Source organism: Diadema setosum, chromosome 3, assembly GCF_964275005.1.
Source record: "Diadema setosum chromosome 3, eeDiaSeto1, whole genome shotgun sequence".
NCBI classification, from domain to species: Eukaryota; Metazoa; Echinodermata; class Echinoidea; order Diadematoida; family Diadematidae; genus Diadema; species Diadema setosum.
Genome location: NC_092687.1, coordinates 282,369 through 305,519, shown reverse-complemented (window position 1 = coordinate 305,519; position 23,151 = coordinate 282,369). Strand labels below are relative to the sequence as shown.

Here is a 23,151-nt window from a genome sequence, read left to right as displayed (position 1 = left end):
TAGGCATGTGCCAAAATGCACGTTCAAGCGTCGAACAACAAACGATGTGGGACTGAATCTCTGCGCCTACGCACAAGGCGGAAGCGCGAGCGCCACTCCAATAAAAATAAAATTCTGCGGCTCTTACATCGAGAAAGTATCTTGTATTTTTCCCCTAAAGGGAAAAAAATGTAATACCAAGTGCATTCTATCTAATCGTTATTACACAAAAAACTAACTTCACCGGAGATCATAATCATGTCACCTCGATATCCCCCAAAATTAACGCTAGCAACACAATAGCTCTGATTTTAGTAGCCCATCGGGCTCACGACACGCTATTGTACCCCTTCTTTAGGAGAATGGGTAGATAAGCAAAAAATTCTAAGATGGAAACCGATTGCACGAAACAGGCAGGCATGACCTCTTTCATTCAAATTCAAGAGGAATGAATATAAAAAAATCCCCCAAAAATGTTATTTATACTATTACGATGACGTAAAAATAATTGACATAATTTGATATTTAATGCATGAAATTAAGGGTGCAAAAATAACTACTTATATGGAATTTTTAGTGAGATTTTGTAACTATGACTGGAGTGTTTTAAAGACATGAATATGTATGAAATGAAGATACCTATACTTTCCACCCTTTTTTGTTTTTCTTTTATTTAGTGCTTATTCAATATAGGGGTAATTAAAAATGAAGGGATCATAAACGATAAATTGTTTATGCTATCAAGGTCGATTACGTCACAATCAATAATGCCGCGGCCCGTAATTTGTCCCTGCCGCGCATACGTGAGTTCTCCACACATGGCAAAACTGTACACAATACATTGTAGTCTGAATGCAAATGAACATGGGCGGGGCCACCACAATTTCTTGGACTTTGAGGAAGCTTTCCTGATTGGTTAAAGGTGGGGAAGCTTTTTTCACGCTGGAAATCATTTCCTTACACTGTCAGCCAATCACAAATGAGTTTAGAGACTGGTAGTGTCATAACCTTTGAAGTAATCTGTAAATCAAAATAGGGCCGATAATATCGGCCGAAGCATTTCTATTGCAATTTTTGGGCCGATTTTATCGGCCTGTGACAGAGATAGGGTTAAGACGCTGTCTAGGGAAGACGGCATGCATCTTGGTATGGAGGGGGTGGTAATCTTCGTGGCAGCCTTCAGTGCTCCGTGTCTTGTAGCAGCTTCTCTTCTATGGTGATGGGGTGGAATGCCTACTAGCACAGGGAGCTGGTTAGTAGGGGTTGATTTCAGGCAGCCTGTGATGGTGAAGAGAGCAGAGTTGAGTTGGGCGTCCACCTTCTTAGTATGGCACCTATGCCCCCAGGCAGAGACACAGTATTCAGCTGAAGCATAGACAAGGGCGAGAGCAGTGGAGCAGAGAGTGATGGTAAAATCGCCTCCCAGTTAGGCCGAATAGTCTACTTAGAAGGCACACTCTAGCAGATGCTTTCCCAGCTACATTCAGGGCATGGTGACGGAAAGTGAGTGAGAGTGTCTTCCATGCCATGCAGTTTGATGTAGGGTTGACAGTCATCTACACAATAGAGATAGATGTGATCCACAGATGGTTTGATCATTTGGGCTTTCAAAAGTAGACTCCTAGTCTCGGTATCACATCAAGAGAATACTGCAAAGCTGGCATGTTCTCTCTCTTGAGCAAGGCCTGGCGAAAAAAACATGAAAGACTTACTGTTACCGATGCAAGAAATTCCTCTTTCAACATCGTTGAAATATTAGCATAAATATGATATCTGCTATGTTCTGGGATAAAAGTTAAGTGTGATAACTGTTAATGATATGGACTTTTAACTTCAAAAGGGTTTCTTGTGTATATTTCAGACATATTGGCCCGAATTCACAAAGATGGTGCAATTGAAATCATGCTTTAAACTATGGAGAATTTGTATGGAGCGCCAAGTGTCATATGGTCTGCCGTAAAAAGAGGAATGCTCACATGCACCTTACTTTCACGAATATTATTTTTTTATATGAATTAAACGCTACTGGCAATTAGCGAAAATTTCATGCCACAAAAATTGTATCAGCCCCAATTTGTGAAAATATTGTGCTTCCAATATGTTATGTTTTATAGTATTTTGTTACAAATTAGGCAATATCACACATGTTGCTCCATATAAATTGTCTATGGTTTAAAGCATGCTTTGAGCCAAGTTCAGTGAAAATTAGTCATACGGTATTTTCAAGAAGATGAAAATGTTCAAAGTTTATGCATGACATACGATGGACAATGCACGACAAGTGTCAGATGAAACGTGATCGCAATAGCTCACTTGAGCCTTTGGCTTGAGTGTGATGAAAAGGAAAGGATACTAAACTTACCTCTGCAGCACTTGGATGAAAGGATGGAGATGTCAGGCACAAACACAGGCCACTTCAACCTTCAACAAGCAAAAGAAAAGCCATTGAATATTGATCATATGGATATAATCCAAGACTAATGTGTTATTTCGCCACTTCTTTGCTTGCTCAATGTCTGCCAAATACTAATAAATGATAGAAATTGATCAATACGAACTGTTGTGGAAACAGGGGTTTGAGCAGTAGTTAAAATGATTTGGGTGAAAGGATGCAAAACTTGTGGTATATACCACAAACATGACTGAGTCGAATCTTGTGTTAAAAACATGAAGAGTCATAGTCATCACTCTGTGTTTTATTATGAAGTATTGATTGATATGAATTACAAAACATGAATGTATATTAGAATTTTGAATACATATACAACTCTTACTTTGTTTAGGGTCATTTAAACATTTTATTACCTGCTTTCCCTTGATTTTCTTTTTCTCATCAGAGGCAGACCAGAAATTCCATTAAGGGGCAAGAGCCTTGTGCCCCCCTGTCTGGCTTTGCTAGTGCTCATGACACTTATCACACGATCAAAAAAACTTTTCCTTAGCATTCAACTTTCTGTATTAATATACAGTACATATTCTCAAATGATCAGTTTGCAAAATTTAGTTCCTATAGTAAACACAATAATCTTCTAGGCTATGTTATATTGTTGTTCTATGTCTGTCTCATGTCTGTGCTTTGTTTTACTTCAATTCTATATCTGCTCTATTTCATTTCAATTCTGTTCTACATTGTAATGATTGTATGCTGCAATGATCACATTTCTGAGCTTTAATGCAACTGTCATTAGCAATTACTTTGAAACAAAATTACTTTTGTCATGTGTTTTTGTCTATTCCGATGTCTTAATATTACTGTCTTGTTACTTTTTGTCTTGTAATGTCATTTTTTTTCTGTAGTAATCTTACTTTTGTTGAGGTTTTGTTTCATATTCACAAGCATGATCTTTTCAGTGGATCCATCCCTTTCTTTTAACTTCAATCACTTCAGTATTAAATATAATGTATCACTATTACTGAGTCTTTTTTTATTGTTGTATACTCTCTCCTACATTTGTAATGATATATTCTGTTTACCTAATTCTGCATTACAAAAGAAAATATGACAAATGAAAATAAATCTTTTTTGATTTGAGAATATACATTACTTGGCATAAACTCATGATACCACTCATCAAAACTGTATTCTAATAGCTTCATGGTAACTGTAATAAAGGGGAATAACTTCAGCATGAAGTGTATCGACACCTGTGCTATATACATGATCAATCAATGTATCACCTTCTGTTGTAGCATCAAGTACATGTTGTTGATATCCATAAGAACACATCAATTTATGCACACATGAATTACTCGAATTTTGTCTAAGATTTTCATTAAAGTCACCAATAACTATACATTTCGTACTTCTTTGCTGCAATTCTATAAGTAACCTCTTTAGTTTCTTACAAAATTGTTTCTTGTCATATCTAGGTGGTCTATATATCACTGAAATGAGACATGAAGGACAAGTTATAGCAAATGTAATATATTCTAGATTATTGACATGTAAATCCAGCCTACTAATAGATTTGACTTTACTATACACTGCAACTCCACCATGTGCTTGATTTTTCAGTGCAGAAAATAAGGGACTTTCATCAGAATAAGACTTTGACCGAGGCTGATTGTACATTTTAAACTGATCTAAATTCACATCAAAAATGTCATCATTAAGCCAAGTTTCAGTTAAACAAACAATATCAGAATTTTTTAATAGGAAATTCGATTGAATATCTTTGAAATGTGCTTTAAGACCTTGAATATTATGTAACATTATATTCATAGTTGCAATGGAGACATCATTACCAATGTTTGTGTCATCAATAAATGTTGGCATGTTCTCTAAACTTTCTTGAACAGCTGGATTGCAATACATAACTTTTGGATCAAAATCTTCAATTGTTAGTCCACCTAATGATCTAACACGGCTCAGAGCTACATATGCTTGCCCAGGCAAAAATATATTTTTCAGAGAAACAACAGCTTTTTCCACTGTCATGCCTTGTACTTTATGTATTGTGCATGCGTATGCTAATTTCAAGGGAAATTGTTTCCTAGTATATTTTTTTCCGATTGATTCCTGTTGCATTTCTATCGACTGAATTCCTACCTTTCCATTGTCAAATTTTACCACCACATTTGTAGGTCTTGCGTTTTCATTTACTCTTACTATGTCAGATACAGTGCCAATGCAGCCATTTGATAAGCCTTTGGTCACATTCACATTTTTGATAAGCATCACTCTAGAATTTTCAGCAATCCAAAGATATGCTGGCAGGGAAGCTTTAGTACATCTCCGCGGCTTGTCACATCTTTTGTTTTTACCCTCATTATCAAGTTCAGAATCTTCTGCATCAATACATATGATATTTGTGCATTTCTTGTGAAGCATTATTTTATTCCAGTCATTTACTTGTTTGTTTGAAGAATATATATGCAATCCATCCTCACATTGTTCTCCAGTTTGGCATGATTGAAGAACTGCTATATCATCACTAGATAATTCATCTTTCTTTCCTTTTATCCTTAATTTGTTCAAAAGAACAGCAAACTTTGCATCATCTTTTTGTCTCATTATTTCATCCAAGTTAATTATAGAGAAGTTGTCTGTCCATAAAGAACTTTGCAGTGTATCTTTATACAAAGGAGTACCTTTTACTGGGGGTAACTGATAGAAATCTCCAACTGCAATAACTGAAACCTTTCCAAATGGAGTATTATCACGTGTCTGTTTTATTTGCCTTAAACGTCCATGTATATACCACAACAGCTTCTGATCAACCATTGATATTTCATCAATTATTAGTATCTGTAGTTGACCCAGCTGATTACGTAAATGACTTATCTTCTCTTCTCCAAGCGGTTGGTAAGGTAGTGTAGCAGAAATGGGTATTGGACAGAGCATTATGAATAGTACTACCACCAATGTTGTAAGCCGCAATTCCAGTTGGAGCTACTTTCATAATTGAAATATCATCTGGATTATGCATCATTCTGCTAAGAATTCTTGTCCCTTCATTACATATGCATTTCACTAGATGACTTTTTCCTGTTCCAGCACCACCTGTCACAAATATCTGAAATGTTGTTGGTTCTTTTCCGTTAACTCTGTCAAGACACCATTGACGTATTTTGTAGAACACCTTTTGCTGCTTGCTATTTAAAGTTCTTAATAAGACATTACTGTCTTCTCTCGAAACGCTACATGATCGAAATTCTATGCCATATGACTCTTTCTCCTGAGATTTGGACTCCAGATCTGGGATTCTAAATTCATTGTCAGCATCTTCAACTTCTTCATGGATTTTGGCTGTTTCATGTCTTTCAATTTCTGTTTCTGGGCAGAGTAATCCCCATGCATCTTCTTGTGGACCAAATTTCTCAAGATATTCTTGTGCTTGATCAATTATATCAGCATTTTTTTCAAACTGCCTGAGATTTTCACTGACAATACTTTTGACACTTTCCAGGTTTTTATTATACATTCGTACAGAACCAGTTTGGTAAAATTCCTGATATGTCATGAATTGATTAGGTTTTAACTGTTTATCAATGCGGAATGGCAAATACAGTTGCAGTATACTCTGATAATATTTCTCTGGGGTTACGGTCGGTGAAAAACGAGGATATCTTAATACAGCATCATTGGTTCTTGATCGTTTTTGTACATAGCCCAGCTGATCTCTCAGTTTGAACACTTTCTGTTTCGGTTTCTTACCCTTTATATCAGATTCACTGAGTAGTCTATACTTCGAACAAAATGTGGCTAAACACATATTTTCAAATTCAAAACCATCAGGTCGGGCTTTATATTTATCAATTCTATTTGGCATCCATGGACTCCTATCATCATCGTCTCGCCTGCTTTGAATAACACTCAATGGTAAACTCATTCTCACAGGGTTTGGTCCAACAGGTATAAACTCTACTTTTCTTGAGCACTCTTTCAGTCTCAGGCTACAAACACGATACACACTTTCTTGCGCTGAAACTTCACGGTTTTGCATGTACACATGTCCTATTTCTTTCATACTTTTCCGAGCATCTTCATTGCCCTCTTTCATTTCACTTTCTGCATTTTTCAAGAGCAAACCCATCTCTCTTTCTGCTTTTGACATGTATGACACAACATAAACGATGCAGGCATACTCATTTGTTATATACTGCAAATCCATATTGGCATTCCAAGCTCTGAGTAAGAATGGATTGTATTGATTCACCCATATATCTTTTGGATCTCTTCTCATGACTATATCTTCTTTTGTAGCTACGACATTATAGGCATCTTCAAATTCCTTTTGACACATCCCAAGAACTTCAAAGAGCTGTCTAGCATTATCATATGTGCGTTCCATACATGATGAATTCTTTACTGTAGACAGAATTTCTTGAGCTTCATCTGTAACTTCCGGATTATCATCAGGCTTCACAACAAATGTTTTCTCAGAAGGTGGTCTTGGAAAATTAAATCGACAGGTAGTTCCCTTTTTCTTGCATGATTTTGAATGTTTCTTTGAATGAAGTTGAACATTCTTCACTATTTCATATAGTTCTTCATCTTCATCCTCACATGGAATGTTGCATGAAATGTACTTATCAACAAAATCTGTGACATTTTCATCTTTGTCAATACCCAAGTTAGGTGCGTTTTCAACCCAGAATATACAGTGTGTGTGTGGAGATCCTCTCTGTTGAAATTCAATTCTGTAGAAGTAGTCAATTATTTTGCCAATAGGTTCTGCCGGAGAAAGAATCACTTTGTTCAAAAATGCATGAAAGCGTTTGTCAAACATACGAGCTACTGTCACTGGATTTGACTTTAATAAATTACACTTATCTGTCCAATCTAGATCATTTGCTTTTCTTCTATCACCTTGTTGATTGAGCAGTGTATTAATAACTTCAGGCCATCTCATTTCAGCTGATGAAAATGATGCAAACCATGTAGGCTTTCCAAGTTGTCTAACCATAGCTAATACATCTTTCTGTGTAGATTGCCAGTATGGAGGTGTTCCCCGTATTTGTTTCAGAAATTTGTATCCTTTATTCGAATCCAGTATCTCATGAAGTTTTCTTGTATCTTTTAGATCTGAACATTGCATCGATATGGAATTATCTACTTCCTCTGAGCTTTTTCTGAGAGCTATAGAAACATTAGAAAGTATTTGTTGCAGTTCATATATACACTGAGCATAAAATATATATTCTGTATTTTTTGCAAATCTGTTGTCTACATGCATCAGGCGATTATGTAAATAACGACCAAGTGTTACATCAGTGTACCTGGTATCATGAAATGTTGGCTGGCCAGTTGGAAATAGAGCAGGAAAACATTTTGCCTCATTACTCTTATCCATCAACAGCGACACAGGACTATTCTTTTCACAAGGTGCACAACATATAATATCATCAAAAAACTGATCAAGCACTTCCTGCCTCATATCAACCTTCTGTAAACATGTGTCCAACTGAATGCCTTGTAATTGTCCATTTTGATCATCCTCCATATCATCATCGTCATCATTATCATTAGTTTCATTTGAATCCAATGGTTTAACACAACCTGCTTGACTGCTTCTCTCTGATAAATCAGAGCTCCATTCATTATCTATCGCAATATCAGAATACCACTTATTATTTTTCCTCAAATATTTCAATGCAGCTAGCACATTCTTTTTCTTGACAAATTGATATTCATAATATCCTTTATATGACAGTTTTCTTTTCAATTTTACACGAATGAATTGATCATCAGTCTCTGGTCGAGGTAATATCTTTACAGTTTCATCTGTGCGTGAAGGTACACAAACTGTTGGGCCATGTACTCCATATTGTCCTCCTTTAGGCAGGTTCAAAATTTTCATAAATGGAATGTTTAGTGCAATCAAATGCATTTCCAAGTGATTCAGATTTCCAAGTTCTGCAGGAATAGCATGTAATTCTAAATTATTTCTGCTAGCTTCAGCAGGCATATTACCAGCTAATAATTTCCTGTGGCAAGTGTAACAAATCCATAAAGAATTTCTTGGTGACTTGACTATTTGACAGTCAACATCACAGTCATCACTGCATGTATGCAAGTACTCCTCTTTTAAGCATTTCGTATCATTATATTTTGCTTTTGTGCACTTCAATACTTGATTTTTGAATAATAATTTCAAACATACACAACATACATATTCAGGACCATGTGAAATAATTTCCCTAAATTTTTTCAAAACATGATCACAATTTCTCATATTAATTTTCTCTTGCTTTTTTCGTTTCACGTTTCTCATTGCAACTTGCTGTCTGTACACAAAATTTGTCTTGTATTCAATGTTAGCAACTTTTCTCATAATTTTCTTATATCTTTCCCTGAATATAATATTGTTTTGATAATTAGCTTTCTTAATTTTCTTTAGCCTCTCTCTGAATGAAGCATTGCTGTGATATCTAGCTTTCCTCAGTTTGTTACGCCTTTCTCTGAATGAAGCGTCGTTATGATATCTAGCTTTCCTCAGTTTCTTAAGCCTTTCTCTGAATAAAGTATTGCTGTGATATTTAACTTTCCTCAGTTTCTTAATCCTTTCTCTGAATGAAGCATTGTTGTGATACCTAGCTTTCCTCAGTTTCTTAAGCCTCTCTCTATATAAAACATTGCTTCCATAGTTAAGTTTTCTCATTTTCTTCAGCATTTCCCTGAATGAAGCATTATTTTGATATTTGGCTTTCATCTTTTTCCTCATCCTTTTCTTGATCTTTTCTCTTAAGAGAGTATTGTATTGATATCTAGCTTTCATCTTTGTGCTCATCACTTTCTTCACATTTTCTCTGTAAGTGGGATCCAAGGAGTACTTGTCTTTTTGTCTCTTCTTAATTTTGTTTTTCTTTTCTACCCTGTAAGCTACATCTGTTTGATATTTTACTTTCTCTGCAGCTGCTCTTTTAAGTTTGCCGAAAGGAAAAGACTGATAATTTGAAAAAATTTCTGTTTCTAACTGCTTTTCCTCATTTTTCTTCTTCTCTCTTTGTGCTCTCATTTGATCTCTATTTTTTTGTCTTGTAGTATTAGCACTACGTTTTTTTCTTCGTTTTTTCCTTTCTGTAGTTTGCATAGTAGTATTAACTTCTTCAGATTCTTTAGGGTGCCTACTCATTTTAACTGCACGTTCAATGTCATCGTCTAAATCTTCATCATTCAGTACATTGATTTGACAATCATCAGCATGTTTTGTAACTTTCCTCTTTGCTGTGAGTTTTCTATTTCTTGTCACAGGTGTTTCCATATCAGAAATATTTTGTGATCTTGACAGCTTTTGACATGAACTTGATTTTTGGATCCTTGGACAGACAGATTCTACAACATCGTAATGATTGGCATTTGTGTGTTGCAAGTAAATACCTTTTTGTGATGTAACAATTCCAAACTGAAGTTTGCTCGCACCAAATAATTTCCATTTTGAACCATTATCTTCATATATATAAATATCAGTATTTAGTAAATTGGATAAGGCCATTATTTCCAGTTCTGTAGCCCATGTGCCATTGTCAAATACTCTTTCCTTTGCAATGTATTTTACAATATCTGTGTATCCTGATCTTAAAAGGCTTACATAATCTCCCTTGTTTTGTAAAATATGCTTAACTATTGCTTTTCGAACAGCACGGTGTGAATCTTCCTTGCCACATGTGACATATGATATAGCTCTGTAAAAGCAATTTCCATCACCTGTAATTCTATAGATAGTCAATGGTTGTGACAGAATAGCAATACCACCATTTTCTACCACATCTTTTTTCATATCATTACTCCTACATTTGTCATTAACCTTTATACCTAATTTGCAACAAAGCTTCTCTCTATCAGATTTATTCACAGGTCTGTACATGAGATTAATCTTTTTTATTTCTCCCACTTGTCTCACCTCGGATGCATCAATGTCGGCACATACTGTCTGTTCACATGTGTTTTGTAATGGAATTTGAGTCTCTTGCAGGTTTGATACCATTATTTGTTTTGATGTCATTTTCCTCATTCTAACACTGCATTTCTTTAATGTTAGGGTTTTAGTAATCTGAGATGATAAATCAGGACTTTCCTTCTTGTTTTCTACACTTGTACCTGAATTCACATGAAATACAGGTAATTTCTCATCCAAAGTACTAGACAGAACAGTAGTTACACTTTCCACTGCGTCAAAATGATTGCCTCCAGTGAACAGAATATATATGCCTCTCTCAGTTGTTACTTTGTTGTAGTATCCAGGTTTCCTTGCAGACAGTATTTGCCAATTTTGTGTTCGATCATCATACACATATATATCACGATCTAGCATATGTGCCATTGAAATAATATCAGTGTGACCAGCCCATGTTCCTAAATCCATCAATTTCTCTTGAAGTACAAAATCCCTGACACTCTGATATTTCATTGTGTCTATTATATTTTCAAATAAATCACCCTTTTCCAGTAAATGTGCCGCATTGGATTTCCGGAGCATGAAATGGTTTCTTTCGCTGCCAGTAACTACATGAGCAATACTTCTGTAAAAGCAGTTGCCATCACCCATAACTCTCTTGATATTTACAGGCTTCCCAATATACAAACTTTCACTTCTATCCTCCATTGATTCATTGGCAGTACCACTGTAACTGACATTCAGATTATTGCACAAACACTGCTTGTCTTCGTATGTAATCGGTACAAATTTGAAATTTCGATCTCTTCTTTCTGTTGTCTTCTCAACTGAAACAAATTCAACTTCATTCTCATTTCCATAGTCATCACTGAATACATTTACTCTGTTTTCCTTTGTTTCATTTCCAGTCTTACAGCTATCACTGTTAATTCCTTTAACACGATCACAATGTTTTGAAATGTTGCTATTTTGATCATTTGTATTCCTACATGCAGTAATTACTGAGTTTGAATTCTTGGAACCACTAGTTGTCAATGCATTTTTCTTAGAATTGGATTCTAATACCAGGCCGGTTAGTTCAAACTGAGTACTACGTAAATCACATGCCATTGATTTTGCCAAATTCAAACAGTGTACCTGTATACCTTGCCATGATGAAATGCTAAGCAAGACACTGCATCCATCTTGAACCAAGTAACCATTATGACTTCTGGAATGAGAATCAAATACATAATAACCACTGTGATGTCTAATGATTGCAAATGTACTCTCAGCAAAATTCATAAGACATGCATCATATCTGCACAGTTCTTGTTCTAATGCTTGGCTCAATGACAAAGCACCAAAATTGGACAAATTGTTTTGATTTCCATCCAACACACCATATTTTGATTCAGCATAGGTTATTTGAAAGTTTTCATCCATAATATGAAGTTCCTTGGGTAATTCATCTATCATTACAAGCTCTTCATTCACTGGTGAATCCTTCTTTATGTAATAATACAACTGATTGCCAAGTGTCAGAATCTGATCAAGATCACGAGGTCTCATTTCGATTCCATTCTTTGTTTGGATGTAGAGAACTGCCACAAGGGAATTACATGCACATTGTTTGCCAGCAGTGTAACCGAATCGTTGATCACCTTGATTAAAATTTCCTTGTGCAATTGTTTTGGTCATAGGATATGATTGCCTTCTGCCACATTCAGAACTTGAGAGTGAAACAGGCTTACAGACACGTTCTTCAGTCTCTGAATCACTTGCAGCTGGTTCATCATCTAATACATGTACTGTCGATTCCTGTACATCATATGAATTATGGTGGTCAGCACTTTCAGCAGAATCAACATTCATTACTGTGCAGTCGGATGGATTAGTAGTTTTTCCACGTTCAGGCACGAATAGTGATTCACTACAAACTTGAGCACACATGTTATGTGTAGCTGAAACAGGTCTGTGACATGGAAAGTGAACACTTACATCTGTACTCGAATTCACAGGAAAGAATTCCTTCACTAGTACATTTCTGTCACTTTCAACATCTTTTGTTTCACTGTAACATGGGTTCAGTTCATGCACATTGTGGATTCTGTCACATTTCACTTTGGATATATCATTTGAGCCTGTTATGTCTCTACTTGTGGATTCACTGTCCATGTGGTAAAATGCATTCATACACAACTTTTCATTCTTTGCTACATGTTCACTTTCAGGAATGTCAAGTTTGACCATTCCACTATCACGCACCTGTGAATCAGCATTTTGTACCGGTAGCACACTTTGTCTGTTGATCTTTGTGAAACGACCTTTCTTTCTTGCTTGCCGTGCAATTCCACCTCCATAGAGCCTGTTCACATTCCAAACTTCTTTTTCAATGTCTGTGGAAGGGACAGAGGCACATGTAGTCTGATCACCATGCGATACGCAACATTCATTAGTCATATTCGCAGTGCTTTTAGCCACATCAGCCCAACTTCTCTGTGCTTTTGCATAGATTTGCTCAGTGTATTTTGCCATAACATGAGGTGACTGAACACACTTTGAATATATATTCAATACAGATTCAGTATATACCTGCAGACTATCATTTCGTTCTGTGTCCAAGTTTGAAATCACATTTTGCTTCACATGTTTACCAGGTTCTTTTTCCTTTGTTTCTACTTTCGATTTCCTGCCCATGGTGGCCTTGGCTCTTTTCTGTTTTTCAAGATAGTAGGCTTTCATTGCTCTGCCAATGTAAGTCACACCAGGTTCAAGAATCACACCATTTACTGACCTCACTGAGCTCTTGTTATTGGTCTTGGTCTTGGGATTGTCAGTCATTGTTTGGGATGTCATCACTTTTGCCTTCTCAATCACTTTTGCCTTCCTTGATTTCACAGTTGTCCAACCATCATCAACTGCGGTTTCTAATGGCTGAAATTCACTCTTGGACAGATTTGTCATGAATGTCGAATCTGATTCAACTCTTTCACAAACTGCTCTTTTCTTAACAGACAAATTTGACATTTCTGGAATTCCAACTTTGTTCTTTCTTTTCACATACCTCTTTTTCAGTCTCTTGGTTGGTTTCTTTTTCTGATTGCTCTTGCATGATGAATGTGAAACATCAACACCAAAATCTTCAACACCAACGTCTTCAAGAAGCTCATATCTATTGAAATGACAAGGAATGCCAATTCTGTCAAAGATGCGATGGGCAACATTATTGCTTCCACATGCAGAACATATCCAAATCAACCTTACAACACACAGTCTAGCATCAGAAATGGTTCCTGTACACATCACATGAAACTGCTTGCCACAACCCTCACATAGTACTTTGCTTTCATCTTCATTGATCACGTTGCAACATGCATCACATTCACTGACCTCTACATTTCTCATCAAGTCACAACTATGGAGGATATCTAGGATATCACCAATAACAGTCTTGAATTCACTTACTTCCATTGTCAAACTACAGGTTTCGAATCTATAAAAGTAGGTACCTATTACCAAATAAATGTATATCAATCAACTATTCAATCAATACAGATATATTCCTTGAATTGATCACTATACTTATATGAATCACGTCTTCTCCACTAGTATTACAATTGATAGCAAAACTGTCAATTTGTACTGCCTTGAAAGTTGTACTAATATATAACTGTGTACTGTATTTCACTGTACAATTAAATGTACAAATAAATGTACTTCCAATAAGGCTGTGACACTGATCCTTATAATGTTTCTACCAACAGGTGGCGCTCTTTGTCTACCAAGAAAAAATATCTGTGCAATGTGTGTGTTGTTTAATTTCAGCAAACTATGCCTTTATCTTGAGATTATGCTTTTTGCAATAAAGGTTTGTATTTTACCAATTATACTTTTACCTTTATTGCACAATAAATGTGTTTCTCTTAAGATACGGCTTTTTGCAACAAAGACTTCTATTTCACCAATTATTCTTTGTCTTCACTGACAATTATTTAAAGCCTGTAAATATAACTGTAATGTTTCTGTCTCGAGATGGCTCCCTTTGCAATAAAAGTATGTCTTTCACCAATTGTGCTTTTGCATTCACAGCCCAACAAATTCAAATATCCCCTGAAGGTGCAATATTGTCCCTCCCTTCGGCGTTGACTACATATAAGTATGATGCTTTTGTCTGTAGATGGCACTCTTCAAATACTTTTTACAGAATTAACAATTAACTAAAATATATGACTCACTTTCACGCTTTTTAAATTATATTTTTACTTAAAAATTTGAGTATACCTCTCGTCTCACCTCACACAGCTGCTACTCACACATTTGACAATTCCTCCAAAATTTAAAGTCCTAGCTATTACTCTTGTCAACTGTAGTTGAATTATTTGCTGCAACTCTCCATGCAGAATATTTCAAATATTAAATAACCTTTGAAGGTGCAATATTCTTGACTACCCCTGTAACATTTACTAGAAAACTATAATACTGTTGTTTCAAGATGGCGCTCTTCAAGTATTGACTATATACAATGTAATTCTTTCCAGTTCTTTCAAGGTCTTTCTTCCAAGTTATCTCAAGTTTCTGACTCTCTGATTCTGATTTTGACTCTTTCAAGTTCTTTCAAAAATTTTCAAGTTCTTTTAACTTTTTTCAATGTCTCTCAAATCTTTTCAAAGCCTTTCAAGTTTTTTTCAATGTCTTTCAACCTATCTGCCACAGCTCTGCTTAACTTACCAACTACCTTCAAAGTGCTAGGACTATTGACATGAGCTGCCAACACACTTATCGATTGTGAATTTCTTTGATTCTGATTCTGACTCTCCCCGACTCTGATTCTAATTATCTTTGATTCTGATTCTCTTTGATTCTGATTGTGACTCTCCTTGATTCTGACTCTCTTTGATTCTGAATCTGTCTTTCTGGGATCCTGATTCTGATTCTCTTTGACTCTGATTCTCACTCTCTATGATTCTGATTCTGACTCTTTCAAGTTCTTTCAACTTTTTTCAAAGTCTTTCAAGTCTTTTCAATATCTTTCAAGTTTATTCAATCTCATTCAAGTTTTTTCAATGTTTTCCAACCTATCTGTCACAGCTCTGCTTGACTCACCAACTAGCTTCAAAGTGCTACGAATAACTGACCTGAACTGCCAACAAATAGACTATTTGATTCTGATTTTCTTTGATTCTGATTCTGACTCTCTTTGATTCTGATTTTGATTCACTTTGATTCTGATTCTGATTCTCTTTGATTCTGATTCTGAGTCTCTGATTCTCATTGACAATCTTTGATTGACACTCTTTGATTGACACTCTTTGATTGACACTCTTTGATTCTGATTCTGACTCTCTTGCTGTTTACCACAACTCTTCTTGACTCACCAACTAGCTACAAAGTGCTAGAGGCTTATTGTCATGAGATGCCAATAAACAGACTTTAGGATGACAATATAAATGAGATTCTCGATGGAAAATCAAATGAAAGCAATTCTCAAAGACTCAAGATCTTGAGTATTGAGGGTGAAGGTGAAATGGTATGAGATGGTATGTAAAATGAAGATGATTGAACAGATGACATGTACTGAAAACGACAAACACATGTACAAACACACCTTTCACAAACAGAAACAGAAATCTCCTTCCAGAGCAACCAGTACCTGTCAAAATAAACACAAAAGAAAATGGTAACCGCAAACAAAATTTTACAAAATGCTCAAGAAAAAACCCCCAAAGAAATTGGAAGTTTGGAATGCATATGTTTCCCTTCAAGATTATTAATCACATACCATTCTAAACTTGCTTGTTAAAGGTATTAGCCCACATTTGTAAACCTGCAGCAATTCGTCTCATAGTTTCAATAGCATGGAGTTTGGGTATGATTGCAGTAACACCTGTGCAAAATTTCGTTCCAATTAGTCCAATACTTTCATAAAAATAAATGAAAATGCACCGTAATCCGTATGCATGCGTATAACGCTCGCTAGCTCCGGTCCACGTACGTGTTACATGTACATTGTACGTAGCTATAGCCCGCGCTCGTAATTCGATTTTGGGTCTCGTTGACCCATTTCGAAAATTGATTTTAAAACGATGATTTTCTCTCTTTTATCGAACGGTATAGACAAAGAGCAACAGGTGAGGTATGTTACTGTTATAACTTGTACTTGAAGTCATATTGGACCTGTTTTATGCAGTTTTGATTTTCGTGGGTTTGCAAATGTGGGCTAGTACCTTTAAAGGGGATGCCAGTAACTGATCAATGGAAATCAACAGAATTGCTCGGGATGATTGTTCCAATTCATGTGGGATTCATTTAACATTACATTACTGTCTGAAAACTGTTTACTTCAAAATAATCTCATATTCAAGTAATGTCCAGTTTAATGTTTATACCATAACATGCCCATACAGTGACGAGCATTAAACTGTACATTACTTTAATATGACACTGTTCTGAAGCAAAACATTTTTACTCAACAATAGACCATACTCATAAATGAACCCCACAAGAATTGAAACAATCATCCCCAAGCAATCCACCAATTCCCATTAATCCCACACTAGCCATCCTCATTAACTAATAAATGCAGCAATCTCTAACCTTCAAATTTGACCATGCACCAGTATAACTTACAATTTTATCTTCCTATTTATACCTGTTTCCAACCAAGTAACACTTCCAATAACCATTTAAATAAACTCTGCAGATATTTATAAATCTAGCAAATTGTGTAACAACCTAACAATAAATGTATATACCATTACCAAAAACCAACAATAGACAATTACTCCCTTTGGGAAGATACAATGTTGCACAATGCCACTTAACACTAAGACCAATCACACACTCGACACACATATTCCTTTCTGCTAAACAAGAGATCGTATAGTCTCAAGTCACGATACATTACCAGTATATTGTATTTCAAACCAACCATAGGACCCTAATGCATCTTGCAACTACAGTGTAACCTGATAACTGGTAAAATAAAGCACAACTGATAAATGCACGAAAGTATGTACACCATTAAAATCCAAATCACTGTGTCATTTAACCCATCCACCACCACCCCTGTGCAAATCTGCACTATTAGTACATTAAAATTATAGTTACAGCTCACTATTCCAAAGGTTCATAATTTCGAAAACTCGTTAATCCAAAAAAGTGATGAGGTTTCTTACTAAAAAGGTCCATTAATCCGAAAAATGAAATAAGGTTCGATAAACTGAAGGCTCGTTAATACGAAAAATGAAACAATGCTCTTAATTCCAAAGATTTGTTACAGACCGCATATCATGTCAAAAAAAAAAAAAAAAAACCTTCGGAATAACAAACCGTATTTCAGTTTCAAATAAACAAACCTTCAAATATCGAACCCTATTTCACTTTCAAGTAAATAGCGCTTCAGAACAGCAAGCCCTTTTCCATTTTTGGATTAATGAACCATCAGAATATCAAACCATCAGAATAACGCCACAAATGTTTGGATTAACTGACCCTTTTTCATTCCCAGATTAACAAACCTCTAATTACAAGGAATTTGTGTGTTTCGGATTATCGACTCTTCACAATAACAATGCCTCTGAATAACAAACCACCGAAATAATTAAAAGCACCCACAGATACTGATATCCTGACAATAGTTTACTGGTACTCATTCCCTTCCCTTTCTAAAATACACAATCTGCCTCTACAGCAATCAGACTAAATGGCACTCTGCAATAAGCGATTAAAGATAATATAAAGCTTTGGTACCTCAAAAGTTTCCCTGAATTTCCGTGTCTTACTTACTATTTCAGGTTAAAGTACCTTTCATATAACTAACACTGTGAGACTTAATCGCCTCAAAGTGCTCTCATGTCTTAGTAACCATGCAATAATGGTTTTGTACCAGAGCCGCCGCCGTACGGCAGCAAGGTAGTACACATACTGTACAAAACCACTATTGCATAACTCCAACCAACACCATGCAGCCCCATACAAAACATGTGTACACATAGCTAACTACGACCAGCAGCCCCATACACATAGCGTAATGGGGCTTCACAATGAAGCAACCAGGATCATGACAGATTTAGTATTGCGGAAATATCAACGTAAAATCCAAAAATTTGTTCAATTTGAAGAATTACCAATTAAGTTGAAGTATTGAGAACAGCCTTCGATCAACATATGGTTCTGTCAAAAGTCCCTTTCTGTTTAAATTAATGACTGAATGTGACTCGGTCAAGAGGACCTTGGAAGAGCTACTGTACATACACTGAATACCTCGACCAGCGCATACACACACATCATATGCACACAAATTTCAAATCCATAAACGGATAAGATGTTTGTGTGTGCATGTGCTAGCCATCAATTCAGTGTATGTAACTCTGCCAAGGTCCTCTTGACCGAGTTACATTCTATCATCAATTCAAACACAAAGAGACTATTGGCATAATCACGTTGCCCGAAGCCTATTCAAATACTTAATTGCTACATCTTCAAATTGAATAAACTTTTGGGTTTTAAGTTGATATTTACCCACGATACTAAACCTGTCATGATCCTGAATGCTACAATGCGAATTCTCACTACGCTATGCGTATGAAGCTGCTGGTCGCTATGCGTATGGGGCTGCTGGACCCTATGCATATGGGGCTGCTGGTCACAGTTAAATACATGATTACTGAGACATGAGAGCACTTTGGGGCAAGTAACTCACACAGTGTCAATTATATGAAAGGTACTGGTACTTTAGCCTGAAACACAAAAATTCAGAAAACTTTGAAGGTACCAAAACTATATATTATCTATAAAGTCACCCTTCTAAAGGGAATAATTTGCCGAACAACACGTTACCAATATCCTCTGTCCAAGGTCCACCACAGATCCAAACTACTAGTACACTGTTGATACACCAGGGATTCTGAAGCAAAAAAAAAAGTATCATTTTACCATATAATAAAATATGCAGGCTTTCTTCCTTTAATAAATATGTACAAACACTGTTACTGTTTCATTATAATGTAGCGTAGGCAATGGTCACAGTTACCAATACAGCAAAACTGAAAATGGAAAAGAGGTAGAAAATACAGTCCCAAAACATCATGAACACTAATACTAAACAGTCCTAGATGTACAAAACTTAACAAAGACTATAGAAGCTACCGCTAAAACTGGACTAAGAGGGCATACTCTTGCAACTTTGCAGGCAAACAGGTGTAGTATGCCATGGAGCCCCACATGGCCATGGAGCCCAATGGCGCTCATTTTAGTAATAATAACACAAGCTTCTTAACACGTGAGTCTATGCCAATAGAACAAACTCTACCTTCCACTCTAGCTGATTCAATTTCTTCATTTTAGAAGGCATGCACACAGAGATGAAACTGTGCTTCAGCAGAAACAGTATCTGTCAATATGTTTAAACATTTTTGAAATACAGCTGCAACGTCATTTAAAATTTACAGTAACTTAACTTCTTCGAAGTTTGTGTTTCAGCCAACAAACTATGTCTAACGTTAGAAGTTCTACCTCTTTCTCTTTTAGACCAACTTTACTAGCACCTACCCTAGCTCAAACTTTAATTGTTGGACTGCATACTCCAAAATAAAGTTACAAACTAGTAAATGACACTTCTTCAATTACATTTCATGATTAGGAATGATACTTGAACTGTATATCAAAACATACTCCTACTCCTACAGTCGTTGTTATATTAGTCTACAACTGTTCCCCTGTATGCCCCGTAAAAAAGAAAAATGAAAGGGAGACAAAAAAAGCACTGCTACACGTATCACTAACATTAGTGTCAACTGTTGGTCTTTATTAAATTTAGGAGTATAGATTAAGACTTTTAACCAACATTACTAAGTATGACCAAGGGTTACCATGGTTACTGCGACCAGCCCCATAGGCTATGCGTAGAGTCTATATATGGGGCTGCTGGTACTTATGGTCACAGTTAGACCAAGGGTTGCAGGTGGGACTGGACACGTACATGGAATCACTTTGAAGGGCAAATCCAACGATTTACCAGGTTAATTCCCACGACGCTTTCAGAGTATGTTGTCTAGTATATGAGGAGTCTATAACAAGTCTGTAGGCAAAGGGTGCACACTCTATATAAAATAGGTAAGTTTTCATGCGCAAACTTACGTGTCCGGAAACCCACCCCCCATCATCATACTAAATTTTGTACAGTGCACTGCCGCTACAACGAACACGGTTATAATAAAATTTCGTTATAACGAAGTAAACCTTCTGGTCCCCAAAATATCACCATCAAAGTCTATGGTACAAAGTTCATTTATAACAAACACGGTTATAGTGAAATTTCCATTATAACGAAGTCTTTTCCAAGCGCCACAGACAAAGAAAATCAAAAGAAATGTGCTCCGTTATAACGAAATGTGAATTGCTTTCGAAAATACATAGCACAACAAGCATGATTTATAGCGTCTCTGCATGTGTGAACGCTTCACACCACTGTGTGTTCGCGCTCCTTGTGTCACGCACAGTTTCTGAGGGGAACTTTACTTAGTTTATTATTGTAATACAGTTATCGACATACTCGTGAAATAGGCCTCACCACTGCTTGTCCGTACTAAAGTAATATATACTACGGCGGCTCACCTAACCTTATTTATACTCGTGAATTTAGCCCCCTTGTAGCGTTCATTGGTAGGTAAGCACAGCAGTGGGGCTTCCCTCCACAGTATAATAGTATACTCGTGAATGCGGCCCCAACAAACACAATTTACGCAAAACTGATACAGCGGTGGGGCCGATTTCCACAGCATACACTACAGTTGTAGCACCTTTCGCCCTCCCTCTCTTCCCAAAAGCCAGGACTTCCTAATGTCCCTCTACTAATTTAACGGCCAATTTAAACATAAAGTACAACCCTATCTAACCCCTAACCCTAACCCTGTTAACCCTATGCCCTAAGCCTAACGTTACGACCTACCGTTGCTTGCTAATGCATGGGAACACGCACACTGCGATGGGGCCTATTTCACGATTTTGCCCAGTTATCCCACCACATTTCAGTTTTAACATAGCTTTCCACTGTATGATGAGTATTCAGCAAACAGAATTTGATATATATACACGTGGTTTCCCTGTTTTCGATATGTATCGTATTTGTTCGGTTATAACGAAATTTCGTTACAACGAAAGAAAACTGCCGGTCCCGAGCACTTTGTTATAACGACGGGAGTGCACTGTATTTCAAAGGGAACGTATAGAACCTAGTTTTGGTTGAGACCTAATTTCAGGTTTCTAATATTTTTTGGTGAGATAATGAGAAATCTCTTATGAAATATGAAAGACCATGTAATTCTATGAGGAATTCAACATTTATTAGATGAAAATTGGTTTTGAAATGGCTGAGATATCCAAAAAAAAAGAGCGATTCTAATAAAGTGTGGGACCCACACTTTATTACAATCACTTTGTTTTACTTTGTTTTTGAATGTTTCAGTCACTCCAAACCCGATTTTCATTAAATAAACTTTGAATTCCTCTTAAAATGGTATGCTCTGTACTATATCATAAGAGTTTTCTTGGTATCTCACAAAAAAGTTAGAAGCCCAATTCTCATCTCCACCAATACTGTACCTTCCCTTTAATATGACTCATGGACTAGGTCTATACCAACATGACAGCTTACGTAATATACCCCCTCTAGCAGTAGGGGAGCAGAGACAAAATCGCAGGTTCCTGCGTATTCGCAGAAACCTGCATATATGCAGGCGATTTTAGAGGTTTTTCGCTCTAAAAACCTGCGAATTCGCAGGTTGCGTTCCGATTACAGCCTCTTGCGGCCAGGCGTTTCATCAGAGGTTTCCGAAAATGGCACCATCCGAAGCAGCGCCTAACGTTGCCTTAGATGCGAAATTTATAGAAAATTCTGGTGTTGCGTTTTCTTTTAAATCGCCGATAAGTGAAAAATGTGTAATCGATCGAAAATGAAGTCATCGTAATACAAGCCCAGTCATGTGACCAGAGCACGTGACACACAAAACCTGCGAATTCGCAGGTCGACCTCATGGAGGGGAATGTTATTACCGCCAGTGATCAGACTGCAATGGGGGTATACATTTCAACTCCCCCAGGAAGGCTAATTGATTGACACCGTTTATCTTGTCTTCTGTGGTCTGGTCATGTAATCTATTTTTATTGGCTGTCTGAGGATTTAAATATGTGAAAGCTGTTTCTGCTTATATAGATCTTGGTGATACAGTTAACTTAAGCGACTATGCGACCTTCAGACCTTGTCGTTGATTGTGTAGTCTACTGTTAAATATGAATCTCACCCTGCAATGTTATGACTGCCGTTTACATGTATTATACTGAGTAGGGCATGTAATCTACTAGTAGATGCGTCAAAGCGACCATCCGCATGCAGGTGTACTATACCATGGAGTAGCTCCATGACTGTACACAGATTCTCCATGTAGTTTTAGCAGACCATGGAGGTAAACAAACACCGACTCGCTATGCATCATGGAGCTCCATGCGTGCATGATGAACACCATGTAATTCTTATCTGCAGCTCCATGTCTGTATATAGTATGCTGATACTTGATGTATAACAATGAGTTAAAAATCGATTCAAGAAACCGAGTCGATTATTGCTCATTAAATTGCTTGAAACTTTGATGATTTGCGCTCATATTAGCTGTAAAAGCTAATTTTTATTGTAACGTTTTCATTTTGCCCTGAACTTGGAATTGTTTTATATTTATATTTTTGTATGTAGATGTATTATATCATTCCTATAAATTATGTGACTATGTTTGCGTGAAAGGGACATAGCTTATGTACTACTACTACGGTAGTAGTACTAGGCCTACTGTTTTGGATC

The 23,151-nt window shown here is 36.5% G+C and overlaps 1 pseudogene; it reads right to left on the bottom strand.

Moving 5' to 3' along the window:
- Positions 1 to 1,006: 1,006 nt before the first annotated feature.
- LOC140226638 (uncharacterized) lies at positions 1,007 to 12,661 on the bottom strand (annotated as a pseudogene).
- Positions 12,662 to 23,151: the final 10,490 nt, after the last annotated feature.